Below are 5,729 nucleotides of genomic sequence, written 5' to 3'. Positions count from 1 at the left end.
CCAACATTAGCTACACAGAATGCATAAATCATGACAGCTGTGCTCTACTCAGTTTCTGGCGCTTGTTTTAGAAGGTGGTGACACAACATAAAAGTAAATAGATAGTCCCTTCGCAGAGGAAAGCAGTGATTTGCAGAGGTGCCAGAGCTCAATTTTTAAAACAGAGATAAATGATATTTTGAGACATGCACCCTTCTCATTCACTTCACGACCATCAGTTATCAACATCTTCCATGCTAAGAACGCTAGTGGCGGTTCCCAAGCGATAAAGGTAAAGGTTTTGACTCCGTTGGGAGTTTTTGTTTGATTATTTCAGAGATGAACTCTTTTTCATGTTTGCAGTTTGGGACTGGGCATCCCTATTACTGCCCTTTTCTCGTGTGATGGCGAGTAAATAAACACTCGACCTGAGAATAACCCACTTAGCATGGAAGTACCGACCACCTCCTGTCGTTCCATGAACGATATAGGCACACAAAATGGATAATTTTTTAGAATTTTTTTAGAGGTGGCACATGCAAATTGACTTAGGACGGCAGGGTAATACCGTATATAGGTAGGTATGGTGGACTCATCTGGAATAACTTTGGGTTCAAGGTTTTCGATGTACAAGTAGAATTCCCACTTAGTACAGGCGAAGGCTAGATATTTAGATTGAGAAGTGGCCAGCTAGAGAGCAACAACGATCATAACCATGCATTATGCGTAAGTAACATTGGACACTGGCATGAGTAGGATATGAACACCATGAACATCAATATCATAGAGGCTATGTTGGTTTTGATTTAACTACATGCATAAACATGTGCCAAGTCAAGCCACTCAAACATTCAGAGGAGGATACCATATCATCATACTACATCACAATCATTTTAACGCTATGTTGATATCCAAGATAAATCATTATTAACTCCCAGCTACTTATGCATGGCATGAGAAACTATAATCTCTAATTGTCATTGCAAACATGTTTAATCATAACGGGCTGAAGCCTGGATACTAGGTTAAACATATTTACACAAAAAGCACAAGTCGAGTTCACACATGTTTCTCTCTGGCACGACCAGCTCATCGAATATCGTCATTATTGCCTTTCACTTGCACGACTGAATGATGTGATAATAACAATAGTGCAAAAGTGTCGTGGACTAAGCTGGAATCTGCAAACATTTTATTCAACAGGAGAAGACAAGGTAAAATGTGCTCTTTATTAGTTCAACAATTATTCATATGAGAGCAACTGAACATTTTCATCGTGGTCTTCTCCTTGGTACAACTCGAATAAAAAGAAAGAAATTCAGAGAAACACACTGAAATATTTTTGGAGTTTTTGGTTTTCTTGAATAGGCAAATAAGAAGCAAAAACAAGAAAAACTATTTACACGGGAAAGCTCCCAACAAGCAAAATAAGAACAAGGAAATCTTTTTCGGTTTTCTCTTTAATACTACGAAGCATGCATAGAAAGTAAATTAATACAACTAATTTTTTTGTTTTTTCTAAAGTTTATCAAACACGCAAGAAGAAAGCAAGAAAATAAATCTCAGCATAGATGATACAATGAAAAAGTGTGAGCACCGACAAATAGAATGATATGTAGACATGAATATAATGTCGGTGAGAAACACGTACTCCCCCAAGCTTAGGCTTTTGGCCTAAGTTGGTAATCGATCAGTACCCTGGAGGGTAGTAGTCGGCGTGGTAGCTCACGGAGGCTCTTGGTGCGGATGTCTCGGCCTGCCGTGCTGCTACCACTGCTGCGTTATGAGCTCGGGCCTCGCTCTCAAGAATAAAATATCTCCCCTTGCTGTGATAATAAAAAAGAGCAGGCACAGGCGAGTATGTGTCCACAACAGATTTTTGGTTAAACATTAGATTGTAAGTGAAATTGTCAACCTTTCCCTTAAGGATCTTATGTTCTTTTAAAGTGTCAAAATCTAAATACCGCGTGGGTAGGATAGGATCAAAGGGCAAAGGTGAAACACCCAGCCCACGTGCTAAACGCGTGGCATAAATTCCACCATGGAACCAGCCACTGTTAGCATTATGCTGAAGTCTACGTGCAACAATCGCTCCAAGGTTATAATTCCTTTCACCAGTGAGAGCGGTGCGAATGAGGCTCAAGTCTGGCGCACAAAGAATGCTACAGTCTTGCTTGCCTACTATGCATTTCCCGTTAAATAATGCAAAATACTGAATCGCGGGAAAATGAATGCTCTTTATTCTCCCTTGTCTCACTCCCCTATTTTCACCGTAACAAAGGCTAGTCAAGAAAGACTCGAACTCAGTCGTTGGTGGCTCATCAAGCGAACCCCAAAATGGAAGTTTGCAATGGTAAGCAAAGTTCTCAAGTGGAATAGTAAATGGATTATCATAAAGGATAAATGACACCCTAGACTCACGTGGAAAATATTTAAATCCTTTAACAAATGATTCAGTGAGAAGTTGGCGTTGTTCACACTTATTTGAAAGGTAGGCACCGAGACTGGCATTGTGAACATATTGCTCAAATTCCTCCTTGATGCCCACACGCACCATATATTCATCGCAAGGCCATAAGCATGTTTTGGTGGCAGCATCTCCCGTGGAAATTTCACTTGGTTCAACATAAGAACGGCGAGCAGAACTGTCACTAGAAGATGCCCCCGAGGATCGCCTCCTCAAAGAACTTCTTCCAAATAGGTTCATAATGTCCGCGTGTAATTTTCTGAAAATAAAATTTTGCGGTGACAAAAATTTATCAACAAAACTTTATGAAATTGATAGCAACTACTCATAGGGATACAATGAGGCCATAGCAAGCATTCAAACTACTTAGAACACTAAGAATTCAACATGCAAGCACATCTACAGCAACACCAAGAGTAGCTAATTATTTAAAGTATAAACCACTAAAGCAAAAACTAATTGGACAAAAGGTGGAGTCACATACCAAGCAACAATCCCTCGAAACAGTTTCGGAAATGGAGCTTCGAGCAAAGAGATCAAAATCCGCGGGTTTGAGCTCAAGAACACGGGAGAGAGCAATGGAGATTTTTTTCTGGAGGTAAGTGATGATGTGGGCTAAAGAGATAAGTGAGGGGGCCCACGTGGGGACCACAACCCACCAGGGCGCGCTTGGGGTCCTGGCGCGCCCAGGTGGGTTGTGCCCACCTGGTGCACCTCCCTCGGGTATTATTTGCACCAAAAATTTAGAAATATTCAGAAAAAATCATGTTCAATTTCAGGGCACTCTGAGAACTTTTATTTTTGGGTCATTTTTTTATTGCACGGGGAATTCAGAAAATAGACAAAACATGGCATTTTATTTTATTTAACTAATAAAAACAAAAAAGAAAAAGTAAGGACAGAAGGTAGTGGTTACTAAATTCATCAACTTCATACCGCCCAAAAATAATTCATTAATAAGGTTAATCAAGTCTTATTAACAACCACTTTCGATTAGCATGAAACCGAAGAACTTTCGTAAATCACTAAGTTACCTCAATGGGGATATGGATGTCCCCAACAATAAGTGTTTCATATTTCTTTTTGACAGTAGGAAGAGGTATTTGAAAATATCCAATAGTGATTGTCAGAGATTTTTCAATAACATTAATACCATTCACTTGGAATTGTTTCTTCGAAAAGTGCACGATATGCTCATTACCATTGATATGAAAAGTGACCTTGCTTTTATTGCAATCAATAACAGCCCCTGCAGTATTCAAGAAGGGTCTACCAAGGATAATCAACATGTTGTCGTCCTCGGGCATCTCAAGTATAACAAAGTCAGTCAAAATAGTAACATTAGCAACAACAACGGGCACATCCTCATAAATACCAATATGTATGGAAGTTGATTTGTCAGCCATTAGCAAAGATATTTCAGTAGGTGTGAGTTTATTCAAGTCAAGTCTTTTATATAAAGAGAAAGGCATAACACTAACACCAGCTCCTAAATCACACAAAGCAGTTTTCACATAATTCTTTTTGATAGAGCAAGGTATAGTTGGTATTCCCGGATCTCCAAGTTTTTTAGGTACTCCATTTTTGAAAGTATAATTAGCAAGCATAGTGGAGATTTCAGCTTCTGGCATTTTTCTCTTATTTGTGATGATGTCTTTCATATACTTTGCATAAGGAGGCATTTTCAAGATGTCGGTCAAGCGAGTACACAAAAATACTGGCCTCAGCATTTCAGCAAAGCGTTCAAATTCTTCATCATCTTTCTTTTTAGTTGACTTAGGTGGAAAAGACATAGGTTTTTGAACCCACAGTTCTCTTTCTTTACCGTGTTTTCTAGCAACAAAGTCTCTTTTATCATACCTTTTATTCTTAGGTTGTGGGTTATCAAGATCAACAGGTGATTCTATCTCAACATCATTGTCTGGTTCTTTTTCATTGTTTGGTTGAGTGTCTTCATGAAACTCATCATTATCCTTTTCATTATCACCAGGTGAGTGTTCATTACCAGACTGATTTTCAGCATCAGAGATAGAAGTTTCATTTTCATTATCAGGAGGTTTTTCTATTTCAGGTTCACAAGAAGTATGCAAGGTCCTATCATTTTTCTTTTTCTTTCTAGAAGGACTAGGTGCATCAGTGTTAACTCTTTGTGAATCTTGTTCAATTCTTTTTGGGTCTCCTTCAGGATAAAGTGGTTCCTGAGTCATTTTACCTCCTCTAGTTGCAACTCTAACAGCAAAGTCATGCATATTATGATTCATTTCATTAGGCAATTCTCTTTGTGATTTACCAACTTGTTCTAACTGAGTTTGAACCATAGAAGCATGTTTTCCAACACCTCTAACATCATATGAGATTCTAAATAACAAGTCACTCAAGCGAGCAATCATATCAGAATTATATTTCAATTGTTTCATAACATTTGCATTGAAGTGATCCTGTTTTCTGATGTAGTTTTCAAACTCATAAAGGAATTGACAGGATGCATATTGTGAGGATTGTCATTTTCATTGAACTTCATAAGAGAATTTACCTCTACCACCTTAGGAAGTGGTGGTGTATTAAGCCCATGTATTTCTTCAATAGGAGGTAAATTTTTAACATCCTCAGCTTTAATACCTTTTTGCATCATAGATTTCTCTGGAGTGGGTTTAGGCGGTGGTTCAGGAAGAGTCCAATCATCATAATTTTTTAATATGTTATTCAATAATTCTTCAGCTTGCCCAACAGTTCATTCCCTGAAAACACAACCAGCACAACTATCTAGGAAATCCCTAGAAGCATCGGTTAGTCCATTATAGAAGATATCAAGTATTTCATTTTTTAAGAGGATGATCAAGCAAAGCATTAAGTAAATGGAAAAGCCACCCCCAACCTTGTGGGAGACTCTCTTCTTTAGTTTGCACAAAGTTAAATATTTCCTGTAAGGCAGCTTGTTTCTTATGAGCAGGAAAATATTTTTCAGAGAAGTAATAAATCATATCCTGGGGACTATGCACACAACCAGGAGCAAGAGTATTGTACCAAGCTTTAGCATCACCCTTTAATGAGAAAGGAAATAATTTGAGAATAAAGTAATAGCGAGTTTACTCATCATGAGTAAAAAGGGTGGCTATGTCATTCAACTTAGTAAGATGTGCCACAACAGTTTCAGTTTCATAACCATGGAAAGGATCAACCAAAGTAATTAACACTGGGTCGACAGAGAATTCATAATCCTTATCATCAATAAAGATAGGTGAAGTAGCAAACTTAGGATCACATTTCATTCTAGCATTCAGAG

Source organism: Triticum aestivum, chromosome 2D, assembly GCF_018294505.1.
Source record: "Triticum aestivum cultivar Chinese Spring chromosome 2D, IWGSC CS RefSeq v2.1, whole genome shotgun sequence".
In the NCBI taxonomy this organism is placed as follows: domain Eukaryota; kingdom Viridiplantae; phylum Streptophyta; class Magnoliopsida; order Poales; family Poaceae; genus Triticum; species Triticum aestivum.
Note: the sequence above shows the minus strand (reverse complement) of the source record.